We start from the raw sequence: 15,523 nt of genomic DNA on the forward strand, positions 1-15,523 counted from the left end.
TTTACTTTTACCTTTACTTTTACTCATTATATACCATCTGATGGGCATTCCACAGGGTGGGTGCCACAACCAAGAAGGCCCTCTGCCTGGTTCCCTGTAGCTTCATTTCTCTCAGTGAGGGAACCGCCAGAAGGCCCTCAGTCCTGGATCCCAGTGTCCAGGCTGAATGATGGGGGTGGAGAGAGATGCTCCTTCAATACTGCTTGCCACAGAGCAAAAGCCATTCATTACTCTCTTCTGTTTGGACATTGATAGAAATCCTATAGAACTTGCCCCACTGCAGAATTTCTTACCCCATCTCCATTCCCCTTAACTAATGAGTGGCTAACATGGTGTCATCCAGATGTTATTGCACTCCAATTCCCATCAGCTTCAGCCAGCCTGGACAATGGTCAGGGAGAATGAGAATTGTAGTCCAGCAATATCTTGAGGAGTAAGCTACCCCACCTTAAATCTTCCAGAAGGATGCCTGCTAGCCTCAAGTGCCCAACACACAGGCATGTTCAGTAAGGGAAAACTGCAAGCTTATTCCCCATTATAACTTCAACAGACTGTGAGCTGTGGCTGACCATTAGCACCACTGCTGAGCTAATAACCAATAAACAGCATCTTGTCTTCTCAGCCGCTCCTCCCGTTCCACCAAAAGATAATCAGCTGACCAGCCCATCAGTTAAAGGCAACCCCCTCACAGGCAGGTTCCACTGGATTTTATTTTCTCCTTCATTCATGCTGGGATTATCTTAATGTCTGCTCTCTAAACAGGTCATTAAGAGCTTTTCTGATATAAACTCTAATTTTCTTGGTTTGTTTGTTGTTTTTTGTTTAAAAAAACAGGTTCAGCATCAAGCAGCCCTATTCTCTTTGATGTCAAGTGGGGTGGACACAGTCAAGTATGGCAGAGAATGAAGAACTATTGACAAGATGGGTGTGGCGATGCAATGGCAAGAATGTCAGATTTTTAAACGGAAGCAGAAAAAACAGGACGTCTTGAGAAGTTAGGTGAGTAATTCAGAAAGCTGCATTGAAAAATGTAATTGTGAGGAAACAGTGTAACATTTCTCTGATGTTGGGGGGGGACAATAACCCACACCCCATCCTCAAGAGATTAATATGTTAATGTGTCTCCTATCTATCTATCTATTGCTATTCAGGTCTTTTCCTCTATGTATTTCCCCATGCACCTCCATATTCCCATTGGTACTGCCCCTCTTGCATCGGAAAGGGCTCTCTTTAAAGGCAAACCTAGTATATGTGTGCAAGCTCCTTCTGTGCTGTAGAATCCTAATCTTGCAGGATCCCAAATTATGGGAGAAGCCTTCATGTGCCAAGCCCAAAACATGGATGGTGAGAACAAGGCCTGAGGCCAACAGTTAACAAGAGACGGGTGTGTTAAAGAGGTTGTGTGTTAAATGTGCTTGGACTTATTTGAGACTGGGGGATTTGAATGAAAAGAGAGAGAGAGAGAGGTGGTACTATGTTGTGAGAAGGGTTTGCGGTATGAGTGACAGAAAAGAGGACTAAATCAGGTTGTTATACAACACAATCCTAAGCGTCAACATAAGAAAAACCTACTGGCTTAGGCCAATGGCCCATCTAGTCCAGAATTTTATTCTCACAGTGAACAGCCAGATACCTAAGGAAAGCACAAAAGGAGGACTTGAGCACAATGGCACTCTCTCCACTTCTGATTCCCAGCAACTGGCCTACAGAGGTGGAACAGAACCATTGTGGCTGGGAGCCATTGATAGCTTCCCATTGGTGGCAATCACTACCTCTTCTGAGAGTAAATTCCATGATTTAGCTATGTGAAGAAGTACTTCTTTGGTCTGTCCTGAATCTTGGGTAAATAATAATAATAAAAAAATATTATTTATACCCCACCCATCTGTCTGGCTTGCCCCAGCCACTCTGGGCAGCTTTCCAGCACATATAGAAACATAATAGAATATCAAATATTAAAAACTTCCCAATATAGGGCTGCCTTCAGATGTCTTCTAAAAGCTGTGTAGTTCTTTTATCTCTTTGTAATCTGCTGGGAGGGTGTTCTGCAGGAAGGGCGTCACTGCTGAGAAGACCCTCTTCCTGGTTCCCTGTAACTTCACTTCTTGCAGTGAGGGAACCAACAGAAGGCCCTCAGAGCTGGACCTCAGTATCTGAGCAGAACAATGTTGAGAGATGCTCCTTCAGGTATACAAGGCCAAGGCCGTTTAGGGCGTTGAAGGTCAGCACTGACGCTTTGAATTGTGCTCAGAAACATACCGGGAGCCTGTGTAGATCCTTAAGGCCAGTATTATATGGTCCCGGCGGCCACTCCCAGTCACCAGTCTAGCTGCCACATTCTGAATTAGTTGTAAATGTCACCGACAAAAAGGGAAATTATTCTATTGTTGGTGTCCATAGGTTTGCTCACCTAGAGAGGAGGTTGACTGAGGGTTGGTTCAGTTGGAAGAGAGTAGGTTATAGACTGAGCCATAATGGGAAGGAACAGTAGAAAGTTCTGCCTAACTTTGTGTACAGAGATCTGGTTTGCCCAGTTCTTTGTCTTCTACTGAGAATTCAGTAGCAGGTTTTATATGCCAGCTATGGCTGTGTTACAAGAGGCAGTACTCCTCAGCTACAAGCTGCATGGAGTTGCAGCTGATCCCATTTGCCATATGGCATGATATTATTTATTATTTCCTCTGGGAATGTGCTAAGGATTAAAAGAGAAGTGAACATTTCAAGGTGAATAGAATGATAATCAGAAGTTAACCTACTGTAGTCCTTGATAACACCAGTGTGATGTCTAATTGAGATACGGCAGAGGGGAGGAGTGAAATACCTTGGAGAGCTTGGTGGACGATTTTCAAGGCCCTAGTGCTGAACAGACAATGTAATCCTATTAGGAACATCTGAACAGGAAGAAATCTCCCAACTATTTTATTTAAAAGCCCCTCAGACAAATCAAAAGTAATCAAAGCTGAGAAATCCCAAGCTTTTCAACAATTGCAACGCAACTATGCATCAGATTTTCTAGGGTAATCTCCAAAAAATGTTAATCCAATAATCTCCAAAAGAGATTCTCCATATGCGTAGCTGTAGCAAATATGTCCACAGGCTGAGTGGTATTAACATTAACAAAAATTCATTTACTGAAAGGGATTAAAGAAAAAGATTCTTAAATTATTTCAAAATTGGGACAAGTGAGAAGGATTTAGCAAGGAGGAAGAGTGGAAAAACCCACAGATTCTTTTTTAAAACAAAGTGTCAGGTTAATCCACTGTGAAAATAATGCAAATCTAATTTAAAATGCAAGTGGCTTTTAATAAATGAAACAGTTGCCTGAAGGAAAGCTGCTAGCTAAAGATCCTAGTGTATTTTTGTTTTGGTTTTGACTGTGCATTGTTGTTGTTCAGTCGTTTAGTCATGTCCGACTCTTCATGACCCCATGGACCAGAGCACACCAGGCACTCCTATCTTCTCCTGCAGTTCAGTCAAACTCATGCTGGTAGCTCCGAGAACACTGTCCAACCATCTCATCCTCTGTTGTTCCCTTCTCCTTGTGCCCTCAATCTTTCCCAACATCAGGGTCTTTTCCAGGGAGTCTTCTCTTCTCATGAGGTGGCCAAAGTATTGGAGCCTCAGTTTCAGGATCCTGTCCTTCCAGTGAGCACTCAGGGCTGATTTCCTTAAGAATTGAGAGGTTTGATCTTCTTGCAGTCCATGGGACTCTCAAGAGTCTCCTCCAGCACCATAATTCAAAAGTATCAATTCTTTGGCGATCAGCTTTCTTTATGGTCCAGCTCTCACTTCCATACAACACTACTGGGAAAACCATAGCTTTAACTATATAGACCTTTGTCGGCAAGGTGATGTCTCTGCTTTTTAAGATGTTGTCTAGGTTTGTCATCACTTTTATCCCAAGAAGCAGGCGTCTTTTAATTTCATGACTGCTGTCACTATCTGCAGTAATCATGGAGCCCAAGAAAGTAAAATCTCTCACTGCCTCCATTTCTTCCCCTTCTATTTGCCAGGAGGTGATGGGACCAGTGGCCATGATCTTAGTTTTTTTGATGTTGAGCTTCAGGCCATATTTTGCACTCTCCTCTTTCACCGTCATTAAAAAGTTCTTTAATTCCTCCTCACTTTTTGCCATCAAGGTTGTGTCATCTGCATATCTGAGGTTGATGATATTTCTTCCAGCAGTCTTAATTCCAGTTTGGAATCATCCAGTTTTGCATGATGAATTCTGCATATAAGTTAAATAAGCAGGGAGACTGTGCATTATCCTGGTGTTAAAAAAAGGCAAATAGTTTGTCCACATCCATTCTTGGTTCACTTTCAGACTGTGCCTTTAAACAGTGGGTTCCGTCTTCATGCAGCTTCGTTCCATCTCATTATCCCACTTGCGACCTTCTGCAGCAGTGGCAGAACCGAAGCACTCACTGTGCCACTGTGTCACAGAGCTCAAGGGACAGCGAGCTTCTTTGCCTGCAAATACCCACAGAAAGGAGCATAGCGAGCTGCCATATACCAAATCAGACCACTGGTCCACCAAATTCAGTATTGTCAACACTGACTTGCAGCAGCTCCTCAGGATTCCAGACAGGGGTCTTTCCCAGTTGTGTCTAGACATTCCAGGAGTTGAACTTGAGGATTTTTGCATGCAAAGCATGCGCTCTGCCCATGAGCCATGGCCTTCCAATGTGTTGTTGTTGTTTTATTTGAAACCCCATGGCCTTCCTTAAATCTCAGTACTCCATACGTGGAAGTGAATCTAGGACTCTTATGCATGTAAGCAGAGCTTTCCAAACTTCAGGTTGGTGACTCACTTTGTGGACATGCATCATTTTGTGACACTGTAATTCAGTATTACTAGCAAACCAGAGGTTAAACTAGCCCCTTTCCATCCCCAGGAGGAGCGCGGGGAGCATTTGAGTGACACACTGCAGCTGGCACACTGTGTGTATCGCGACACACAGTTTGGAAAGCTGTGATGTAAGGCATGTGCATAACGGTGGTCATAGTAACATTATACAGAACCAAAGACAGAACCTACCTGGTCAGAGCTATTTCAGTTTTTGCCTGTGTATTCTCCTGGAGTAAAAACAAAAAAACATAAGGGCAAATGCTTTATCCACATCCACTAATTGATATCAGAATATGTCATGGTATTTTGACATTGATTTCCAGATGCAGCAAATGCCAACAGTTAAAACGTAAAGGGTCACACACTTTAAATAACAGCTTGAAGTTAATTGGTGTCCAAAATGTGTTTTAGAAGCCAGTGGCATTCAATAGGACAAGCTGATGTTGCTCATCTGCCTTCCGAACACTGAGCATCACTGCTGGCTCCTGAGAGGCAGAGAAGTGAAACTCAAGATTTAACAAAGAGCCCCCGGCAAAGTAAAGATTCTCCTTGTTTGTTGTCGCTGCTGTGTTTTTCATATGCGCCATAGGTTTTGTAGTCTTAAGGCTGAATTTACCTATTGCAAAAATCAGCTCAGAGCCTGACTTGTCCTCATTCCATCTGCTGGAGTTAGGCTGAAGGCTTATAAAATATTTGGGAATAAAGCACTGGAACTACTGTATTTGATTTGCTCCGCATCTTCTGCCGCGTTTACTTCTTGGATGGTGAACTATTTAGTCAAGTTTCTGTGTTTTGCATTAAAATAATCCTGTTGCAATGTAATAAACTGGCAGGCTATGGCAAAAAGAGAAATTGCCCTCACTACCAAATTGAATTCTGTGGGTTTGGACTTCAAATACTGTAGCACATTCCAAAGGCATCTCACGGCATGAAAGATTTAAGTGTGTTCTTTTAGCAATGAAGAAAGTTGCTGTGTATTCAGTGGAAAACTTTGGCTATGAACCATCAGATGATGCGCATGCATGGCCAGGTGCGGAAAAGGACACCATGTGTCCCGTGTTCTCAAAGCATGTAGCCTATGAGGGACACTTCGTGTGGAGCTCAGTATAGCAGTTTCTTTTACCATACTATTGGTTTATTTAGAAAGGCTAAGTTCTCCAGGGGTTATCTTTTATTGCTACAGATTCCAGAGGAGTAACCCTATTGGCCTTTTGCCACAAAAACAGCAGTGAGTCATGTGTCATCCTAAAAACTTATTTTGCTGTAAGCTTTCATGGGCTAGCGCTCACCTTATCAGCTCCTGAATTGGTCGCTTAAGCAGTATATAGGGCTATGCATGGGCGCTGCAATCCAATTTTGGACCAGAATCAGGTGTTTCGGAGCAGCCCCAGACTGACCCACAATGATTTCTCTCTGACCTGACCCAATTCAGGGGCATTGCACAGTGTTTAATTGGGGCTTAAACCCCCAATTAAATGTTGTCGGAAGGTGGGGGTGCATGCAGGTTGCTTGTATATCCGCTCCCCCTCCCCTCGACGCCATTCCACCAATCCTTTTGTCAGCCCTGGTGGGTGGATGATCTCGGGCTGCCTCTACCTGTTCTGGACAAATCATGGGTTGAGCTGAATCACTTCATTTATGGTTGCCATATTTCAAAGAGTAAAAACCTGGAGGCCCCTAAAGTTGTTGAACGTTTTTTACATGGGCTTTTTTGGGGGTAAACCCCAAAATTATTGAGCAAGGGGGTTTGGGTGGTTTCTTTTACAAAAACACCAATAAAAACCTGTGATTTTTCAATTGACTTGCTTAAGATCCAGGGCAAAGTGCCGCCTTTCAGAAATCCCCCCTGGACATCAATTCCACCTTTGAAATCCTGGTAATGTCTGGGAAAATCCAGACTTGTGGCAGCCCTACTTTATTAGGTTCTGAATCTGGGATGTAACAAAATCTGATGCAAAGCCTGTCTGTGTGTCCTGGGTGTGAGTTGAACACATATAGAACCCCTCTTGTTACAGATTTTCCCCCTCACAAGACAGCATAAGAGAAAATGGCAACACATGTCTTATATGAGAAATACCTTATGTATGGTTCATATTTAGTTGTTATAATGTGCATATATGTAATAACCTTAGTATCAGAAATCTAAATATCACTGTTCCCGTTCCCATAGCAATCAATCATGTAGCTCGTTTCCCTTTGCACAATGCTACAATATGGTGCTTGCATGGAAGTAACTCGTAGGACAGCCCCACCAACACATACCAATGACTTTTACATTTATTTATAAAAAGAACCTTTTTCTGAGACTCTAGAGAGCCATTGGCAGTCAAAACAGACAATACTGAGCCACATGGACAAATAGTCTGACATGGTATAAGGCAGTTTCTTAGGATAGTATCACCCAATCTCATAGGAAGTGACTTAATAGCCCTTATACCCACTGTGCTTCTACATGACACCAATAGTCTCCAATAATCATCAGAAGATACAACTCCTGTGTGTGTGTGTGTGTGTGTGTGTGTGTGTGTGAGTGAGTGTGTGTTTTACAACAGGATAGCCCTAATTTTTAAACTGCTGCCCTCTAATGTTGAAATCTATGGCCATCCTGTTTGCTTTCTTTACATTAGCAGCCACTAGAATTTGAACAACTTTAAATAATTTCTGGAATGAGAACCCCCTTTCTTTAAAATGTCATAAGCAATTGTTGCCGGAGCATGAACTTTTCAGAATCATCCCACTAAAATTAATTTGTCTGCCAGTTAAGAGAAGAGCACAATGATTTCTTTTAAAGCTCTGGGGTTTTGTTGCGTTTAGCATATCTGCATTTGCATCCCTATTATTTTTCAGTGAATGTGAGAAAAATGATGTTTGACAGACCAGACATTTCTTTGAAAGCTGCACATTGAATATTTCCTTTGTGGTGCGCCCCCCTCCCCAGTATTAAAATTTTCCAAGTGTTTGGCAAAAGTCAGTTACCCTGATAATAAAACTGTCTTTGCTAAAATGTAAAAAAGATGGAAATGCTGGAAATGGCTTTTGCTGTTTTTCGGTGTGGACAGCCAAAGTTGGCCTTTGAATAAGAGAAACTCAATTTTTAAATCATATATATATGGAACGGAATGGAACTACTATGTTAAAGTTGCTACTATGTTAAAGAGAGCCAGTGTGGTGTAGTGGTTAAGAGTGGTAGTCTCCTAATCTGGGGAACCGGGTTCGCGTCTCCGCTCCTCCACATGCAGCTGCTGGGTGACCTTGGGCCAGTCACACTTCTCTGAAGTCTCTCAGCCCCACTCACCTCACAGAGTGTTTGTTGTGGGGGAGGAAGGGAAAGGAAAATGTTAGCCGCTTTAAGACTCCTTAAAAGGGAGTGAAAGGCGGGATATCAAATCCAAACTCTTCTTCTTCTTCTTCTTGAAAATATTGACTCTTGTTTGGAAACAGCTCAAAAGAACTCACTCCTTTGATTATAGCCTGTTGGCTGTCTTGTAATGACCCCAAATTATATCAAAACATCTAAGTAGAAAAGCCACAAGAGTCTTTAACTCCCAGCCAAGAGAGAGACTTTTCTCCCTCTCAGATGCTTGGAAGCATCTGAGGTCAAATGGGAAGTCTGCTTAATTTAATCGCTGACAAAACCATTGTCATTACGTACTGCATATTAGTTGTGTGATGGGTTCTCCTCCTCTTAAAGGTTTTTCAATTCATTTGAAGTCATAGTAAAGGGAAAGAAAGGTGCCTTGAATTGGAGCCAAAAAAAACCCCAAGCGTTTTTTGGGGGGTGGGATGATGTAGAATGTTTCATCTAATATTGGAAGGACCGTGAGCTGTAGGGACGATTATGATGTCTTGATAATGGAATTTTAAACAGTGTGAGATCCAGTGGCTTGACCTATTTACATATATTGCAAGCTATTAAAGGATTCCTTTGGGCTTAGCTACTGTTATTCTTTAGAGGGAGGACAGGAAGTGGGTGATAGAATTACCGGTAGGTTTCCTCCCCAGGAGGATCCAGCTGGGTGACTGGAAGAGCTGGAGCAGGAATGAGCAAGCAGACACACAGAGGCTGCTTCCAGACTGTCACTGTTTTAAGGCAGGAGTGAATCACGCACTGGCAAATTCAGGTAGCACAATTAAAGTTGATTTGGAGGTCTTGCACAGCAAACCTTCTTCTCCTAATGCTTCATGGAAAGCCGTGGGGAGATGCTTTGGGAAGTATGGGGTGACCTTTGCTTGACGCAATGTAATATATCCTTCCCTCAAGCAAAGGAGGATGAAAGCTCAGTAGATAGCTGACATCTTCTAACCTCCCCACAACAAATCAAGATAAATGCTCAATAAGCAGGTCACCTGAAAGTGACCTGAGTATCATGACACTGAGGAGAACCTCAAGAGCACAGGAGAATCTGGAGACAAGATAAAGAGTTTTCTTGGTGGCCAGCACAAGGCAGGAAGTTGCTCTAGGAAGAATTTATGGATTGCTAAGGGGGCAGGGACTTAGAAGATCCAGGCGCACCTGTTTCCTTACCCCATCTATAGTAGAAAAGACAATTCTGGAAATATGTTGCAGAAATTGATTTAGGCTCATGTAATAATTTGGCCTTCATTGATAGTGCTAATGTGTTTACTGCTGGAATAATTGTGTGGGCTAGATACCAGACAGGACAAAGTGTTCCATCTGTCTTTGGCTGGCTAGGAAAAATCCAAGATATTGCTGAAAGGGGGGATTAAAAAGAAAAGATGTAGAGATGAAATGAAGGATGCTTGTTAATGGAAATGTTCTTTTTTTAATTATTGGAGGTGGCAAAAGAGATACGGCATTGTAAGGTATTTTATTGTTTGCATTTTGCAGTTGTGTTTTAAAGCATTTCTCGTTCTGCAATGCTGATGTCCTCAGGCGGGCATCCCAGGGTCATAAGAAACAATGAATCTCCTTCTTCAAAGACATCAAAGCAAGAGAGGTCTGGTGTCAGATGCCTCTTTTCCATAGAAGCACCTGCATCCTTGTCCTACTAATGTCAGAGCTCTGGTGTCGACAGAAGTACTAAGGGGTCATGCTATGGGTGGCTTGGAAGGTGGCCTGAGGCAGACCTGGATCTGAAAGATCTGATGCCTTCTGAATCTCCAAGCAGGCCTGGCAAGGTGTTGGGTGAGATGGTTCAACTGCTTTTGGTTTTCCCTCAAAGCCACCTTAAGCACCTGTGTTATTAAGCTATGTTGGAATTCTACGGTACATTTTTGTCAGTTTTGAAAACTATGAAAGAGGGTTGGCCCTAGCTTCTTGAGGAAAGGCTTTTGGGGAACTTGGTGCAGAATAGCCCTTTACCTATCCAGGGAGGGGGAGGGGTTGATGAATTGGAAGTATAGCTAGTGAAGATGGAAAGGAATGGGTTAGATCAGTGGAGAAAATGCTCCCGAGCCATTGGCAACATCAGAGGAGGCACATACAAACGTTCCACCAGCAAGGTGAACCTAGCTAATTTGTGCTTTCTGAAACAGCACACAAACACAGCCATTCTTCAAAATTTGTTCAGTGCAGTTCTCCAGCCAAGCAATGTGTAAGCGAATGCATGTACAAGGGTTATAAAAAAGAAGCATTTGAAAATGCATCTATGAGTGAAAAGAATGCACAAAATTGAATCCTTTTTTTTTAAAAAAAAAAAATTTATTAAGTTTTCCATTTTAACCAACCAATCAAATCACATTAAATGTTCCAAATTATGCAAATACATATCATAAAGTCCAAATATTTTGCCAAATTATAATTTTTTTGTTGGGGGTTCCCATGCTTCGAGTTCAGTGGGGTCCAATCATCTCATATTTGTACTGCTTTAAGTGTCCACTAGTCCCATCTTTAAATGTTCTTGTTATTATCCTTTTCTTTAGTAGCCTCTGAGTTGTTTCCACAGGCGAGCTGAAATAAGCAATGCTTCTGTGTGAACTTTATATGACTCTCCCCCCTCCCCCCTTTTTTTTTGCAGCTGGTAAGTCCTTTGTTTGTAGTATATCCTCATACGCTGGTATTTATGCCAAATCCATCCAAAAGTCCTTCTCGGGTGGCAAGCGCCATCTTTTCTCAGTTCCGATGAAATAGAGACTAGGCGTTTGCTTGTACAAAATTGAATCCTAATGGGGAAGACTGTGTACAAAAATGTGTACATTAGCTGTGTGTTTCAGGAGAAATTTGTACTAAAATGCCTATTTTATTAAGGATTTTCCAAAAAAAATCATAAGGATCTTCCCAAAAAAAAAAAAAAGCAACCCCAAACTGATATGGAAATGTGGAGGACTGGCTGGAAAAATGAGAACCTGGGAAAATCCAGAATGGCTGGATTTGCCCATTCCTATCTCAAAGGCTGGCTCCATGGAGAAATAACTGGGGGAGCCACCTGCGGGGAAGAGTTGGAAGGTGCAGAAAGGATTTGACACTGCCATTCCCCACTCCCATCCAACAGTTCTCCCCAACAAATCTTCACTCTGCCTCCCACTCCACAATTCAGGTTGACAGATGTAGGTTTCTCTGCATAATGGGTGGTTTTGCCCTGAGCGCATTTTCCTGGCCGTGTGGGTAGTCTCTTGGATCAATACTGTGTTATTCTGTAATCCGTTTGATGTACCTTTCTTCTCCCCTCTGAAGGCCAGAGTACAAGTTGTGAATATTTTCATATATTTTAACTTGGCAATTGTTCTGGCTGGAAGCAACCAACAGCATACTGATCAGATTCAGTCATATTTGAAATGGGAGTTTAACAGAAGCCTCATTCTGGAATGGCAACTAAAGGTATAGCCTACCCCGCTGCAAGAAAATGAACCCAAGGCACGTTACAAAATCTAGTATCCTTGGTGCCTGGGTTTTTTTGCTTTATATTAATATAGGTACTGATTAGGCTGATATCAGCTAGTCATCTTTATATGGAAGAGTCCTGAAGAGTGTGAGTAACTGATGGCCCCACTTGCCTAATGGCTCACAACATTTCTCTTTTTCTGACCCACTGCAAAGTTGACTGCCTTGTGGCCTTCAAAGAGTTGCATATAGTGGTTAATGGTTTCATGGAATTGCCTCTCAGTTTGGTGCTTGACTCTTGCAAAGGCTGAATTGTAGGCAATAGTCAGAGCCAATGGGCTGAGCGAGAAGAGAAAGCTAAGGAAACAGATACACAGAAACTTGCCAGAGCCAAGAAGCCCATTGTTGATATTGGTTGTAAATTCCAAGCTCAAACGGGAAGTCTCTTATAGACCTAGAGTGATGGGTGGGAACAGTCCAATTCTCCAGATTAGTTCATTACAAACAAGATGTTCCAAGCAACAGTTCTAATGCTTCAACACACAGGGAAACTGTAACAGTACCAGAAATTCTCATTTCAAGCCCTGCCAGCTCCTGACAGCCATATTCATTAGAGACTATGTCCACCCTGGCCCTAAAACTAAGTCACGGACAGCATTAGAATCTTAGAACTGCAATTAGAATCTTAGTACTGAGAAATGACTTAGCTGGATCCCGTAGAATATTTTTTGTTAATGATTTATCTGCCACAAACCCATGCTTGTTGTTAATTATGCCATGACAATGCCAGCTGCTTCAGAACAAACCCTTATTATGGCAAGTCTAAATCAGATGGAAATTTAATCTTGGGGAATACAACAGAAAGTCAAATGTCCTATTACTTCTGCAAAAATAACATGTTTGAACTGACATGATTTCCCTCAACAAAAGGCTATCTGATTTGCTTGAATTGCATTCATCCACAAGAGGTATACATTTCTCTCTCTCTTTTTTCTTACTGTTTAGAACTTTATTGAATTTTGTTTGACACCACAGATGACAGTAAAAGTGATTAATTGCCTCTCATAATTGGAGTTTCATTCCAGTGGTTATTGCTTGTCAGTATCAATTAATAGCTCCACAAAAACCTCATTCATTTCACAATATTAAAGAATGATGGCTTGTGGGAATTATGCTAAACTAGCATTTTCAATTAGGCTTTGAATTTTATAGTGTACTGAATAATAGTTTACGGTTTTATAATAGTTAGCGGTGATGGGTTATTGTTGTATTGTAATCACACTAATCACACATATACGTTTCTCTGCAGAAATGCCATTATTGTAGGCATCATCTTTTAAAAGAAAACAACAAAAACAGACAATTGTATGTAATTGTTGCTTTTAAAGTAAAGCTTCTTTGGGGTACATAAGAGGACAAATTTGACTGTCTCAATTATATAGCTTTGTTTCGTTAATTAGGAAATGAGCACTGTTTGGAAGAAATGCAACAGAACTTGTCTACAGTTGTCTAACCATACAATGGAAAACGTTCTTCTTCTTTAATGTCTGCTAGAGTCATGCCGGGGCTAAGTGGCTTCAGAATGCCAGTTTAACCTTGTAAAATGTGGAAACACAAAGCCCTTCTCTCCAAAATGGTCTTGGTTGTCGGTAATGTTAAACTCTGCATTAAGCTTGAAGACTAGAAAACAACAACAAAAGGCTCTTTTATTTGTTAGATTCCGTAGCCTATTCTTTGGTGACCACTTTCCCAGTCAATTAGACATTTCTTTTTCTTTTGCTCCTAACCATATACATATATATCCCTGTGAATCTCCCTGTGTCCCTTTCTTCCACTGATGGTTGCTTAATTAATGTTAGTGGAATGTGTATATGCATTCTTTTCCTATGACTGTTTTTCTCAAACCCACAAGTGTCCTCAGCCACTAGGAACGATACATATGCAGAACAGGTTTCCATTTGCAGATTGGCACACCCACACACCCAAAAAGTTCACATTCCTACTCTCTAAGAGAAGGGATATATGAATCCGTCCATTTTGGCCCATGTCACCTTTGCACATATTCCATTTCTACGTTAATCTCAAAACATGCATTTAAAAGTGTGTCTTCTCTCAGAATAAATATTCAAACATATGCTTTGATAGGTCCTCTGTTGAGCCGCAATGTAACATTCAAGCAAGTGCTAATTCCGCTGGATAGTTAAGTTCTGATCTGAATCTTAGTCTCAAATGGGAAGTTTTTAATGTTTGAAGTTTTATTCTCTTTTTAATGTTTTGTTGAAAGCTGACCAGAGTGGCTGGGGAAACCCAGCCAGATAGGCAGGGTAGAAATAAGAAATTATTATTATTATAAAGGTGCAGAGCCACAAGTTTTGTATGGGACTTCTCGGCAGTTGAATTCCTCCAGGATTCCCAACTGAGAGGGGTAGATTTGTATCCTGCAACACTGGCTCTAATACAGAGGTCTTCAAGCTGCACAGCCCCTACTGCACTTATAAAGCCCATTTCCACGTTCCCTTAGGAGGGGGTGCAGCCTTCCCTCCTTTTCACAGAGAGTACATTCTTCCCCTCTTCCACTAACCAGTGAGAGGAAATTCTGCAAGTGCTTTTGGGAGCGCTGCTCCTTCAGGCAGAGCTGAACAGTCAGATAGACTGTTCTCCAAAATATTGGTACTGCAGGAGGAAATGGACCCCCTTGAAGCAATAAAAAGAAAGATGCACCCCTGAAGCCTAGAAAATCATTGGGATTTTATTTAAGTGGAAACCTTTTAATATTATTTATGGCACAATGCTCAATCTACAGTTTTTAGCAAACTAAAAGTAATGTACTAGTCAAGTACGTCTGTGTACTTGAATATGATAAAGTAAGTTTCTAGGACATGTTTGAACTAGCAAAACTGAAATCATTAGCTATTGACCAATGTAAGATTCCTTTTGAGAACATATACAGTGGTACCTCGGTTCCCAAACACCTCCGTTTCGGTTCTTGAATGCCAAAAACCTGGAAGTAAATGCTTCCGTTTGCGAACTTTGTTCGGACCTGAACGACGCAGCTTCCACTGAGTGCAAGAAGCTCTTGCAACCAATAGCAAGCCGCGCCTCAGTTTTCGAATGTTTCAGAAGCCAAACAGGCTTCTGGAACTGATTCCATTCAAAAACCAAGGTACCACTATATTTAATTAAGGCTCGTTTGAAGGGTTAGCCAAAGGGCTGATATTATAATTTCAGGATCACAGTGCATTATTTCATGGATTTAATTGAGGTATCAATTCATGTTTCTGAGCAGGGAGTTCACTTCTGACACTTTGAAACCCTTTGTTATTTTACAGAAATGACTTAATGTGAGACACTGCAGTGTGTAGCCTTCTGTCGTTCAGATGTGGTGGAATATTTCATTTTTGTTTTCATTGAGCTTTGGATGCTGACTATATAGAAACCTTTAATACTACTACTTTTCAAAATTGCCAGCGGCAAGCACCATCCTAAATGAAGTATTTGACATACCCTCTTGAAGGTGATATCTGCTACAAAACAGGCCTGCATCTGATAATAAATGCTTTCTCCTTCAAAACTATTGTGTGTGTTATCTGCGCATTCATCTTAATTATCTGATTAACTGAGTAGTCAACTTGATCAACTAATCACATGATCACTCAACTAGGTTTTGTTTGACTGGGTGACAGCTCTGCTTGTGTCTTTGAGTGCACAGAGGGTTTTTAAAAAAAATATATGAATTTGGTAAATTTGTCTTGTCAGCTTATAAAACAAGCATTGAAGTTGCCATTTGTAGTCTTGCAGTATTAATGTTAATATCAGGAAAGTGGTTTCTGAACAAGTTGAAGTGAGGGGCAGATGGGGCTCATCAACCTGGGAAGGTAGCCCATCTCGGAGAA

General features: G+C 41.5%; 1 protein-coding gene across 3 annotated transcripts in view; it reads left to right on the forward strand.

Moving 5' to 3' along the window:
- Positions 1-15,523, forward strand: part of B3GALT1 (beta-1,3-galactosyltransferase 1) — a 359,452-nt gene that overhangs the window by 169,801 nt on the left and 174,128 nt on the right. For all 3 annotated transcript variants that reach the window (XM_053408812.1, XM_053408803.1, XM_053408792.1), the window contains exon 3: positions 835-999. The gene's annotated coding sequence lies outside the window, so the exon portion shown is untranslated. The remainder of the gene's footprint in view (positions 1-834; positions 1,000-15,523) is intronic.

The sequence above is a fragment of the Podarcis raffonei genome, chromosome 1 (genome assembly GCF_027172205.1).
Source record: "Podarcis raffonei isolate rPodRaf1 chromosome 1, rPodRaf1.pri, whole genome shotgun sequence".
NCBI classification, from domain to species: Eukaryota; Metazoa; Chordata; class Lepidosauria; order Squamata; family Lacertidae; genus Podarcis; species Podarcis raffonei.